Below are 14,579 nucleotides of genomic sequence, written 5' to 3'. Positions count from 1 at the left end.
GCCCGGCCATTTTTTGGTTGCAGCCGTCATTGTGTTTGGCGGGCCGGGGCTGGATTCAAACCCGCCACCTTAGGTGTATGTGGCTGGCGCCTTAGCCACTTGACCAAGATGCCGAGCCTACTTCCTTGTTTTTAATAATAGAGTGATCCTAGCCCTATTCCCCCCTTCTTTCTTCTTTCTTCTGTACAGCATGGGCCTCATTGTTGAGAGTGACATACTCACTAAACTGTGAGTAGGTAAGCAGAGTGGTGCAGTCTGTGCTCCTGTATGTCACGACTTTCTGGTCTCTCATCTGCAATGGGGAAAATAATATCTTCTCTGTCTAATTCACAAAGTTTTTGGAGCAGCAAAGGAGTTAACATAGCTGAAAATGCTTTTACAAACTGTAAAGTGCTCCTCGGAGTAAATGCAAAATTTCTTGGCTAAGTTCATCTTCAGCACATGCTATCATTTAATAACTCCCTAGCATCACCACGGAGGTGAGAGTGATCCAGTATGCAGGGAGATTATTTGTCTAGGAAACAGGATGCTTACATAAGCATGTAATTACATAAAGTTGATGGTTCATGTTGCAAAGTTCTTAAACAACAATTTCACATCAGATGCTATATAGGAAATCTGGGGCAGCTTCCTCTGAGATGCCAGCTGTGCTATCAATCAGGAATCAACCCCAATTGATCTGAGAAGCAAATGATAAGGATATACTGGTGGCTGATAACTGGAATAATAAAACATTCCCAAATTGGATCTGGTAGCCTCCAGTTAACCTATTGATAGGTGCATAAAATGATAAAATACAGCTCAGAACTCAGCAACACAGTTCTTTCAAGCAGACAGCTACTAGTGAATATCTCAAATTGCAAACATTGATGCAGCTATATGGTTTGTCCGTTTCTTAGTTGGCGGAAAGATTTTGTGCTGTAAATGTTAATTAGTCTTTCATAATAGGATGGTTATTCTGTGTGCTCCTCTGAACAACAATGTTGGGGCACCCAGGGTTTGTTAGAAGTGTAGAATCTCAGGCCTACCCCAGGTCTATTGAATCAGAAGCTGCATGTCAGTGAGATCGCCAGATGACTGTGTGCATTTAAGTTAAAGAGGCACTGCCACAGGGACCATTTATTCATTTTTCAAATGAAAAAACAAAAAATCAGTTCTTGAAGGGTGATTTCACCCCCTTAAAAGTCTAATACAGGTAAGTGGCAGAGCTTGGATTAGAATAAAGGCTTCTGCCTCTGCCTGCAGGTTCCAACATCACCCCCAACCCACCTACCCCGATCATAGCCTGGGTTTTCAGCTTCCTGGATGAGAAGCTTAGGGCAAGTTACTGAACCTCTTTCTATGAAATGCAGACGACAGCGATGTCTCACTGATTAGCTCACATTAGATCATCTCAGAAAAATACTGTGCAAGGTAAAGCACAGTCCATATGTAGTTTATTATTCTCCAATGAAAAGGCAGATTGCGTTTCATGTAATTTAAACAGTAGAATTTTCTATTTTTAATGGCAGGGAGAAGCATAAGCTATGATCTCTGAAACCTCATGTCTTGACAGCAGTCTTAAAACAATTTCCTCCCTATCTCCACCCCTTCCTCCCTCCCTTCCTTCTTTCCACAGAATCTCACTATTTTGCCCTCTGTAGAGTGCCTTGGCGTCACAGCTCACAGAAACCTCCAACTCTTAGGCTTAAGCGCTTCTCTTTTGCCTCAGCCTCCCAAGTACCTGGGACTACAGGCATCTGCCACGACGCCCGCTGTTTTTGTTGTTATAATTGTCATTGTTTGGCAGGCCTGGGCCAGATTTGAACCCTCCAGCCTCAGTGTATGTGGCCGGCGCCATCCCCTCTGAGCTACGGACGCTGAGCCAAAACAATTATTTTTCCTTTTTAATCGTTAATATTCTCCAATGAAGAAACTTATATTAGCGGGCTAAATCCAGTGTTTGGAGTAAGCACATCCTGGTGTGGTGGGAAAACCCGACTCCCGGACCCACTTCCCGGATTACGGTACTAAGCCTGGCAGGTCGCATTGCCTGGCGGCTCGCGCCACCTAGTGTTCACATATGGTTCCGGTCAGTTGTACAGAAATAACGGAGAATTCTAGTTTTACCTTCTTTATCTTCCAACGCAAATTCCTCAGTACTCAGGAGAAATGGTCCAACACACACATTTTGGATGTTTTATGTCCTACATAAACAAAACAAAGGATTTTTGGAGCTAGTCAGGAAGTTGGAGGCTTTCCTATTTTTAGAACAGAAAGATTAGAGTCATCTTTGATGGTTCCCTCAATTTGTTATGTCCATTCTGTCATTAAACCCTAAAGAAATGAATTTCTCAAAACATTATCCAGCCACATATAGTGATTTAATGCTTCCTTTGGGATTATCTTCTTAGTGAAGGAGCATATTGAGCATTGTTGTGTAGAGTTTTGGACACCCAGGCTTTGTTCCCTTAAAGAGAAGACTTCAGACACAACCAGAAATAGCAGACCAACAACAGGGTTTCTGGCCTCACAAAACACCGCCTTTCCATAGTGTTGTTGAGAAGTTGTAGAGAGAATTGCTCGATCTGTGGGACCATGTCAGGGATTACTGCAAGCTGTGTGACCAGATGGGTCGGTGACAAGAGGCCAAACTTTGCCTTCACTCTCTTATTAGAAATGCATTGTCTGAGCCCTGAAAACCAAAATACCAAAATAGGAAGAAAATAGGAAGAAAAGTCAGAGGAAGCCCCCAAAGGGCAGAACTGTTAATAGAATTTCCTCCCTGTTTAGAGGAAATTAAGTTGATTAATAACTCAATCAAAATTAAGTTGATTTATAAATAATAAGGAGACTCAATTTTTTTTTTAAAGAGACAGAATCTCAAGCTGTCGCCCTTGGTAGAGGTCTGTGGTGTCACAGCTCACAGCAACCTCCAGCTATTGGGCTTAGGGGAGTCTCTTGCCTCAGCCTCCTGAGTAGCTGGGACTACAGGTGCCCGCCACAGTGCCTGGCTATTTTTTTGTTGCAGTTTGGCTGGGTCCAGGTTTGAACCCACCACCCTTGTTACATGGGCACTCTACCCACTGAGCCACAGGCACCACCCCTTCAACCTTTTTTATTTCATGGCACACTTGAACCTATAGTTAAACTTCCACAGCATACTTAAATTATGTTGATCAAAAACAAAATTAAAAGAGAAAAAATGAATAAAAAAATGAAGAAAAAATTAAAAAGTAAACCTTTTTTGATTTATTTATTAACCCAAACAAAATGCACCATCAGGGCCAAAAAATAAAACAAAACAATTTATTATAATTTGTAATCAAATATAACAATTAAAATTCTTTAAACAATTTATTTATATGTATCTATTTTTCTGTTTTCTATAATTTAACATTTAATGAGATACCTGAGCTTGCCATCTTTTTAGGTTATCTTCTTTGCAATGAAAATTTTGGACAGGCATACTCTTAAATCTTCTTCCAAGATTCTAGCAGTAATCGATTTTTTTTTTTTTTTGAGACAGAGCCTCAAGCTATCCCCCTGGGTAGAGTGCCGTGGCATCACAGCTCACAGCAACCCAGCAACCTCCAACTCCTGGGCTCAAGCGAGTCTCCTGCCTCAGCCTCCCAAGTAGCTGGGACCACAGGCGCCTGCCACAACACCCGGCTATTTTTTTGGTTGCAGCTGTCATTGTTGTTTTGGTGGGCTGGGCTGGACTCGAACCCACCACCTTAGGTGTATGTGACTGGCGCCTTAGTCACTTGAGCCACAGGTGCCAAGCTGATTTTTGTTTTTAATATTATTCATTGCAGAAAACCTTGCTTCGCATAAATATGATGTTGAGAACAGAAGAGGTATTTCTGTTGCTTTTCTTGTAATATTTGGAAATTCACCCTTGAGAGATAACCAAAAGGTAATAATATCTGTTGTTGAATATTTTATTTATTTATTATTAAATCATAACTGTGTACAATTATGGGGTACAATGTACTGATTTGATATACAATGTGGAATGCTTAAATCAGACTGATTAACATAACCATCATCTCACTTACTTATCTGTTGTGGTAAGACATTTATGCTATACTCTTAGTAGTTTTGAAATGTACCATTGCATTACGCACAATAGGTGAGGTCTCACCAAATACTCTCCGTTCTCCCATCCTCCTCCTTCCCCTCTATTCTCCCTCTTCTCCCCTCCTTCTTTCTGGACTATAGTTGTGTTTTATCATTCATATGGATGTGTTGGTGAAACCAATACCATTGGTTTCATAATGGTATCGAGTACATTGGATACTTTTTCTTCCATTCTTGAGATACTTTACTAAAAAGAATATGTTTCAGTTCCACCCAGGTAAATGTAAAAGCTGTAAAGTCTCCATGCTTTTGATGGCTGCATAGTATTCCATGGTGTACATATACCACAGTTTGTTAATCCATTCATGGTTCCATAGGCATTTGAGTTGCTTCCATGACTTGGCAATTATAAATTGGGCTGCAATAAATAAACATTCTGGCACAAATGTTTTTGTTGTAAAATGGTTTTTGATCATCTGGGTAGATACCTAGTAGAGGAATTGTAGCATTGAAAGGTAGTTCAATTTTAGTTCCCTGAAAATTCTCCAAACTTCTTTCCAAAAAGGCCATATTAGTTTTCATTCCCACCAGCAGTGTAGAAGTGTTCCCTTCTCTCCACATTCATGCCAGCATCTATAATTTGGGGATTTTGTGATGTGGGCTAATCTTATTGGAGTTGAGTGATATCTCAAAGTGGTTTTGATTTGCATTTCTCTGATGATTAAAGATGATGAGCATTTTTTCATGTAGGCCATATGTAGGCCATTCAAGTTGCTTTCCCACAAAGAAATGGGGTTATTTGTTCTTTTCTTATAGATTAGTTTGAGTTCTCTGTGGATTCTAGTTATTACACCTTTGTTGGAAACATAACCTGCAAAAATCTTCTCCCATTCTGAAGATTGTCTGTTTGCTTTATTTATTGTGCTCTTGGCTGTGCAGAAATTTTTTAGCTTGATCAGATCCCAGTAATATATTTTTCATGCTGCTTCAATTGCCAGGGGGTTCCTCCTCATAAAATACTCTCTCAGGCCAATTTCTTCAAGCGTTTTCCCTGCACTCCCTTCTAATACTTTTATAGTTTCATGTCTTAAGTTTAAATCTTTTATCTAGTGAGAATCTGTTTTTGTTAGTGGTAAAAGGTGAGGGTCTAGTTTCAGTCTTCTATAGGTCGCCAGCCAGTTCACCCAGCACCATTTTTTAAATAGGGAATCTTTCGGCCTATGAATGCGTTTGATTGGTTTATCAAAGATCAAATGATAAGTGACTGGGTTAATTTCTTGGTTCTCTCTATTCTGTTCCATAAATCTACCTCTCTATTTTTGTGCCAGTACCATGTTGTTTTGATCATTATAGATTTATAGTATAGCCTAAAGTCTAGTAATGTGATACCGCCTGACTTGTTTTTATCTCTGAGTAATATGTTGGCTATTCAAGGTTTTTCTGATTTCATATAAAATTAAGTAGTATTCTTTTTTAAGATCTTTAAAGTATGACATCCATGCTTTAATTGGGATTGCTTTAAATCTGTAGATTGCTTTGGTAGTATGGACATTTTAACAATGTTGATTCTTCCCAGCCATGAGCACGGTATGTTTTTCCATTTGTTAACATTTTCAGCTATTTCTTTTCTCAGAGATTCACAATTCTCTTTATAGGGATCTTTCACATCCTTTGTTAGGTAAAAGTTGTTGAATATTTTAATTCTAATCCTCTATCATTTCTTATTTCTGTTAACTTTTCCTCTTCTGTAATATTTAAATTTGCTGAAGTAAATGCACTTTTTTTTTTTGAGACAGAGCCTCAAGGTATCTCCCCTGGGTAGAGTGCTGTGGCATCACAGCTCACAGCAACCTCCAACTCCTGGGCTCAAGCGAATCTCTTGCTTCAGCCTCCTAAGTAGCTGAGACCACAGGCACCTACCACAACACCCGGCTATTTTTTTGGTTACAGTCATTATTGTTGTTTGGCTGGCCTGGGCTGAATTTGAACCCACCACCTTAGGTATATGTGGCTGGCACCTTAGCCACTTGAGCCACAAGCACCAAGCCAGTAAATGCACTTAAAACAAAGGTTTCTCATCCAATCCAGAGACATTATATCAAGTGTAGGTACAGGAAAAATATATTTCAAAATTTGTGTACAAAAAATCTTTGGTACAAAAAAGTTTTCAAAAAAAAAGTTTGTAAAATGTGTTCATTAAGATTTTTATCCAGTTTACACCTTCTAACTAGTTCAAATGTTTCTACTTCATTTTCTCCTTTAATCTTTTCATTCTAGAGCAGTCATTTTTCTCTGAAAGCATTAATTTTGGCCCTTTGTTATTGTTTGGAGTGGTTGACAAAATAAAAACTGTTCTATGATTTCTTCTTTATGAATAAATCTGAATGCTACAAGTTGGGGTTTACCAGTGATATCAGTAGATTCATCCAACTGAATTGCAAACGTGTACTTCTATGAGGTGAAATATTACTTGAAATTCTATTTTCAGATAAATCCTTAACACTTTGAGAAACTTGTAGCAGCCCGTATAGCTTATGGGTAGGAGGAGTGAGAGTTATAAGAAATACCTGTAATGGGACTCCTTGGTGAAAAGGGCATGGAGAGGGATTTAGCATGAAAGAGCTCACGAGCTGAGAGGACTGGTGAATTGGCAGTCTCTACACCTGTGGTGTTGAGAAGCACGAGATCAGCCTTATAGTAGGCTGGAGGAGAAGGCAGTCAAAAAGTATGCGCATTCTATCATGGACATGCTTACTCTGACTCTGTCTCCTCTCCTGCCTGCAGAATGCCAGCACAGCGTCTCTCTGCTGAAGATTACCAAGCTCTGCCAAAGACTAAGACCTATCTGTTCTAAGACTGCTTTACTCTCTCTAAGACACACACTTTCTCTCTCCAGCTAAAGGAGATAGCCCTCAAGCACCTAAGAGAAACTGTTCCTCAGCAAGGTAGCTTAGCAGTCCATGTCTGGAAGCTGGGCTGAGACCTAGCCGGGCCGAGACCTGGCCAGTCCTCTGAAAAGTGGTGTCAGAAGCGGGATAGTGAACGCTGCTGACAGAAACTGTATTATCCAAAAGCAGAAATTTTAAAATTTCCTTTTCATATTCTTCTCTAAATATTGTTTTTAACAATTGCACAGTGGGCCAGTAAAATAATGGATTTTGCAATTGTATGAGATTTCATTTTCCTAGCTATGATTTCTGCAACCGGGTAACTGGCTTCTTGTGATGTCACTGCATATTTGATCCATATTTTTGTTTGTTTAATATTACTAAGAGCAAGTCATTTGAAATATTCCACCGACTTTTTGGACAAGTGAGAATGTCAGGATTGTAAATGTCTCTTTAATTTGCTAGGAACCATAGCTTTGTTTGCTATTGTTGTGCCACAAATTTCTCATGTGGGATGTGGTACATTTCTTTTACTACATACATAACTAAATAATAAATAATCTTTATTTTACATATATGTGTGTATGTGTATATATATAGATATATTTTATATTTTTGAGAAATAGTCTTATTCTGTCACCCTCGGTAGAATGCAGTGGTGTCATCATAGCTCACAACAACCCCAAACTCTTGGGCTCAAGAGATCCTCTCTCGGGTGGGTGGTACCTATGGCCCAGTGGGTAGGGCACTGGCCCCATATACCGAGGGTCGTGGGTTCAAACCGGCCCCCCACTGAACTACAACAAAAAAATAGCCAGGCATTGTGGCGTGGAGAGTGCCTGTAGTCCCGGCTACTCGGGAGGCTGATGAGGCAAGAGAATCACCTAAGCCCAGGAGTTGGAGGTTGCTGTGAGCAGTGACGCCACAGCAATTTACTGAGGGTGACAAAGTGAGACTCTGTCTTTACAAAAAAAAAAAAAAGAGAGAGATTCTCTCTCTTCAGCCTCCTGAGTAGCTGGGACTAGGCACCCACCACGATGCCCACGTGGTTTTTCTACTTTTAGTAGAGAGGGGGTTTCACTCTTGCTCAGGCTGTTCTCAAACTCCTGAGCTCAAGCAGTCCACCTGCCTTGACCCTGCCAGACTGCTGGGATTATAGGCGTGAGCCACTGTGTCAAGCTAATCTTCATTATATAGACGACTAATTGTTTTTAATTTAGTTGCCGATGTACTGGATGAAGCAGTATTCAATGTGCTAAGCTAGTGTTGTCTTCTAATTTTTGTTTCTTTACTAAAAATGTATCCATTTTAATTGAATGCTATGTAATAAAGATTAAAAATGCCAAGTCAAAAATAATAAAAATAAGAATAAACAACTCATACTTTGGAAAAGAAATACAGGTATTAATTAAACATACTTGGAAATTTTTCAAACCAGAATTTGCAATGTAATTGTGTCCAACTACTTCACTTTTCCCAATCTGCACAGAAGCGTCCAACACTTTCAGTACCAGCCACACCTCCTCACCACTTCAGCCATGACGAGGGATTCTGAGTGTCATTCAGCTTTATTCACTCTGGATGATTTTGACATATATTGGTGTTCATCGGCAAATCCTTGTCAAATTTCACAATTTATGGATGTGTTGGGAAACCTTATTTTTCAAGGCTACAGCCCACCCACTTTAGAAATAAGCTGGTGTTTATTTATTGTAACGATAAAAGACTTACTTATTATAACAATGATATACTTGTATAATCAATTTAAAGAGCTTTTAAATTTGATTTGTACACCTAACTGTGCTTTGAATTTCTTTCAAAAATAATTTAATTAATTATCTTTAAAACTTTGGGGGGCACGCCTAAGATCCTCTCACGGCACACTCATGTGCTCTAGGACATCAGTTGAAAATCACTGCCTTAGAGGTTCTGGGGGGGACTTGGCCCTGCCACACCTCAATGGTGGACTCCCAGCCTCCAAATCAGTGGGAAGATTCATTTCTGTTGTTTTAAGATACCAGTTTGTGGTACTTAGTTAGGGCAGCCCGGGACACTAGCATAGCTGGAGAGCTGTCTGATGGGCAGTGAACCTCTGGAATCTGAGGGCTGGAATACTATGTCCAGGAACAGGGACTGGACTCCTGGCCAGTTAGCACAGTGCGGGTGCCAGCAGGGACTTGAATCAATGCTTGCCATCTGAAAAAATCCCTAATGCTGGTGCCTTTGAAGGCCTCAGTGCTGTTAAAGGGCGATTCAGTATTTGTGGCTGAATGTTTGAGTTCTTTAGAATAAGCTCTTGGGCACTAAGAGCCCGGGAGCATAACAGGTAAATTTATCTTTATAAGAACTTAGGTCCACTGTTGACATTCTGGATAAAAAAAAAAAGGAAAACAGAGCAAAAAGAAAGAAAAAAGTTGGCTAGATTTATACTGATGTTACAGACTTGGTTCAGAGAACAAAAACTGGGTGGCTTACAACAACAGACAACATTTACTGTCTCACAGCTTTGCGAGTTAGAAGTCTGAAACCAAGGTGATAGCTTTAGGAGAGACCCCCCTCCTGTTTCTTCTAGCTTCTAGTGTTCACCAGCAATCCTTGGGATTCCTCAGCTTGGTGACACATCATTCCAGTCCTATGGCTGTCTTCCCCCGTGATTCTCCACATTGTCTTCCCTCTGTGTGGATGTCTCTGTGTCCACCCTTTAAAAGACATCAGTCATGTTGAATTAGGGCCCGCACTGATGATCTCAACCTTATTTCCAAATATGGCCATATTCCAAAGTACTGGGAGTTAGGACTTCAACACACCACAATTCAACCTATAACAGACTTGAACTTATGCAACTTTGGGGGCCTCCTATAAGGTTAAGAATATAAATTACAAATACTTATGCCTCACAAGGAGCTAGTATAAGTAAGAAGCCTCACAGTAAATACTCTTCTGGTTTACAATATTAGATTAGCTATTGCCAAGTACAATGTGACTACAATGAAGAAATATTGAACCCACATTCAACTTTTATGAATTTATCCTTTCCGGAGTAGGCATGCATGAGAGAGGCTGCTTGTCTTCCTGTTTTGCTCTCAGAACCTGTGCCCTGAAGTAAGAGGTGAACCAAGGCTCTCTTGGAGAGGAGCATCTGGCTGTGAAAAATGTAATTCTGTTATTCAAAGATTGCTGGTTTTATACAACATGGCCCTAAATGTCCCAGCCAATGACTTTAGTTGGTGTTCAAATGAAGAAAGTAATTTTGAGTTTGTCTTCTTTTGCCCCAAACCCTGAGTTTAGAACCTAACCTCCATAGGAGACATGAGTCTGGTGTTCCTCCTTGGTTCCAAACTTAACCTACTCACACTCTCCTGAACTTCTCCCCTTAACTGAAGCTGGTGCAGTGTAGGCAGGAAGTGGAGGTGGCGGGTCACCAGTATGGGAAAGGGAGAGGGACACGCCAGCTTAGTGCCTGCTAGCCTGAAAGGATGGGGGAATAACAACAACAAAAAACAAACAAACAAAAAAACTAATGTACTTTGACAGCAGCAGCCTTCCACATGCCCTGGAGAGCTGGCTAGTAGAAAAAATAGGCTTGCTCCTTTATCATTGTTTCTTGGAGATGCGTGAGCAGGAGACCAAATTCCACAGCAAGGCTCAGACGAGGCATATTTCTGCAATAGCCCTTAGTAGTTCAGTGAGGCATAAACATTTGTTGGGGAAGAAAATTAGGAATAAAATCTCCTGCCCACTCAGGAGAAAATCCTCTCCTCAAATGGAAAAAAAGAAAAGTCTTATTATTACGGAGACATAGAAGCAGACAGACAATCTGGTAATGAGATTGCAAAGACAGAAAGAAATCCTACTCCTTTCTTTAGCTAAGCACACACAATTCATTACATATCTGTTTTCAAGACAAACAATAATCTGTTCTCATGTAAGAGGACTTGGCAGTACCTCTTGCTATACATTCTTTCATAGCTCATCCTAGTTTCACTTGGTTGTTTGCAGTGGTCATCTGTGTTAATTAATTGCCATTATTGAAAAGAAAAACAACATTTTTCCTATTTTTTTTTTTTTTTTAGAGACAGAGTCCCACTTTGTCACCCTGGGTAGAGTGCCATGGCATCACAGCAACCTCCAGCTCTTGGGCTTAGGCAATTCTCCTGCCTCAGCCTCCCGAGTAGCTGGGATCACAGGCACCTGCCACAACTCCCAGCGATTTTTCGTTACAGTTTGGCCAGGGCCGGGTTTGAACATGTCATCCTTGGTATGTGGGGCCAGTGCCCCACTCACTGAGCCACAGGCACGGCGCCCCTATGAATATTTTTAACACAGGCAGGTAGTCACAAGGTGTATTAAGCTAAATTCTCAAGGTGAAAGATAGGGGGACTATCTTTCTTAATATCTACATTTCAAAGAGATAGCTCCCAGACACTAAGAAAAACATTCCTGGATTGTAAGGCAGGCCAGAGGCTCTCTTAGCTTTTAAAAAGATTTATATATATCAAAGAAAGTAAAGAGGAAGGTTTTTTTTTTTTTTTTGACAGAGCCTCAAGCTGTCCCCCTGGGTAGAGTGCAGTGAAATCACAGCTCACAGCAACCTCCAACTCCTGGGCTCAAGCGAGTCTCCTGCCTCAGCCTCCCAAGTAGCTGGGACGACAGGCACCCGCCACAACACCCAGCTATTTTTTTTGGTTGCCGCCATCATTGTTGTTTTGGCGGGCCTGGGCTGGATTCGAACCCACCACCTTATGTGTATGTGGCTGGCACCTTAGCCACTTGAGCCACAGGCACATAGCGGGAAGGATCTATAAATACAGGTTTTGTCAAGGAAATGCTCCAAGAAAAGGGATGGGGGAAAAAGGTCTCTTTTCCTTTGGCCAACCAAGAACTAGGAAAGGTTCAATCTTATTTATTTTTGTTTACCCTTACAAACCCTACCTAGTGGGGAAATGGATGTTTGATGGAAGAAATCACTCATGAACAGAACCTGGAGCCAATAAAGAGGAGGCAAGACATATTTTCCAGGGTGAGTTGAGGGTTGTAGTGTTACTGGAATTTCACTCTTTGAAAGAGAGGCACTTCGACTGGCAGAGATCTCAGACCACCAAGGCTTGTACAAAAGGTCAGCACCAAGGAGGAGAGAAAAGAGAAGAGAAAAGAGAAGAGAAAAGAGGGGAGAGAGATAAGGAGAGAGTGGGGAAGAGAAGGGGGGGAGAGTAGAGAAGAGGCAGGAGGAAGAGGAGGGATGGGGGAGAGAGAGAGAGAGAAGGTGGGGGGAACATATTATATAGGGAAGTTTTAGAGTGGTGGGATAACCAATAAAGAGTTATTGATGGGGAGGAAAGAGACATTAGGGGCGGGCAGCGGGAAATTGGAACACGGTGATGAGGTAAGCAGGCCACTCCCTGTGCTAAGGGAGGAGTTGTAACTTTAAGGGCAGGAAGGGGCTTTCTGAGGCAATAACCTAACACTCTTCACTAGGACTTTTGTCTTGGGGATTTGAGGAATGAGCCCACAGACCACAGATCATTAGCAAGGCAGGATTTTATTAGAAAGGAATACAGAAGTAAAAGGCAGCAGGCAGAGGGAACGAATTAACTGGGGAGTCTATGCAGGCTCTTTATCTAGGGATATTAGGTCTTGAGAATTATACTTGGCCAGGACTCTGCAGATGAAAACACGTTTTTATTGTTAAATGAATGAATGCAGTCCCTCCAGCTAAGGGCAAAAGGTCAGGGTGTTCCCTTCATGAATTTTCCCAAACCTTAGGAAAACTCAGGTCCCCTGTCCTATCACTAGGAAGCCAGGGGGCAGCCATGCTGGTTCTTCTCTTTTTCTTCTTGCCAAATAGCAGATACTTGGGACTAGGAACCACTAGGTGGAAAGATTCATCAGGCAAGAGATCTGGTAGGGAAAGAGAAACTATCTGCTCATCTGGATGCCACGCTCCCACTCTACCCTCTACTGTAGCCAAATGGTAGCCAATCTGTGGTCCTGAGTATGAAGAGGATGCAACTGGATAGTGGAGTAAAAATTAAACACATATTGCCAGCTTACAACCATAACAGTTAATTGCTAGTGGTATGAAGTGCTCTCTGCGCCTAAGACTGAGCTCTGTGGGTGGACATGGTATGTGTGGGAAAGACAGTCTACCCTAGGAATACTCCCCAGAAAGAGGTGAAATATTCTTCCAGGACCTGGCTTACCTTCTTATTGTTGGGAGGAGTTTGGGGATCAAATATTTCATCATTTTGGATGTGATACACACTCTACCCTGTCAGCAGAGAAAGGAATTGACTAGGCATCATTTGGACAGACTGTAAGGAAACTGGGGTTTATATTATCTTGTCAAGGAGGGAGGGACACTTTCACTAAAAAGTCTGAGATGTGACAGAACAGACCAGGAGTGTCACCTAACTCAGGCTACCTCTGGAGAGAAAGCCATAACCCCCAACTTACTGAGAAGGTCCAGGCACTCAAGGGCTGAACTGCTCAGAAAGCTCCCCAGTGACTCTCTGAAAACGTATACCCCTGTAGCCTCACACTGTTGCAGTTCACATACAGTCTTAGTGCTTAAAGCCAAATTACATTATAAATAATTTGCCATTATCCACTTTTATATTTAACACTTAACTGAACCTGGAAACTAAAGAAAGTTTTGTTAAAGGATGGCATTTACAAAAGGGTTCCAAATGCTTCTGTTTAACTTGAAGAAAAAATATAAAGGACTTTATTTGCTTGGCAAAGGAGTACACCACCATGAAGTGGTACTCCACTGGGAAATTCCAGCCTTTGCCAATTATGTACATTACTTACTAACTTTTTTTTTTGAGACAGTCTCATTATGTCACCCTTGGTAGAGTGCCATAGCATCACAGCTCACAGCAACCTCCAGCTTTGGGGCTTAAGCGATTCTCTTGCCTCAGCCTCCCAAGAGCTGGGACTACAGGTGTCCTCCACAACACCTGGCTGTTTTTTTGTTGCAGTTGTCACTGTTGATTAGCTGGCCCGGGTCAGGTTCAAACCCACCAGCCCCTGTGTACATGGCTGGCGCCCTAACCACTGAGCTACTGGCGCTGTGCCTAGTAACTTTTTTTTGAGACATGAATACTCTGTGACTCTCAAATATGCTTTTCAACTTTGCTCTAGAAACTGAGAAACGAAACCCTATGTTTTGAAATTAATTTCAGGTACTTTAAGGATTTTCAGAAGTACCCACCCAAAGAAAAATTCCCAATTTTTGGTATTCCAACTTCACGCCCTTAGAATTTCCCTGACGCTTGTTCCCCTGAACCTAATGTCAGGAGGACTTCCCCAATTCCATGGCCGGGACAGTAACCTCGAGGTACGATGGTGGTGGGAAGGCCCTTTTCATCATTAAAAAGATGCCTTTATAGTCTTGGCATCTGTAGCTCAGTGGCTAGGGCACCAGCCACAATCACTGGGGCTGGAGGGTTCAAACCCAACAATGGCAATAATAACAACAAAAATAGTCAGGGGTTGTGGCCTGCGCCTGTTGTCCCAGCTACTTGGGAGGCTGAGGAGAGAGAATCCCTTAAGATAAGGTGACCAGGCTCGGCGCCTGTGGCTCAAGAGGCTAAGGCGCCAGCCACATACACCTAAGGTGGCAGGTTC

The sequence above is a fragment of the Otolemur garnettii genome, unplaced genomic scaffold (genome assembly GCF_000181295.1).
Source record: "Otolemur garnettii isolate 467f Iridium unplaced genomic scaffold, OtoGar3 scaffold00118, whole genome shotgun sequence".
In the NCBI taxonomy this organism is placed as follows: domain Eukaryota; kingdom Metazoa; phylum Chordata; class Mammalia; order Primates; family Galagidae; genus Otolemur; species Otolemur garnettii.
This window is presented reverse-complemented; position numbering follows the sequence as displayed.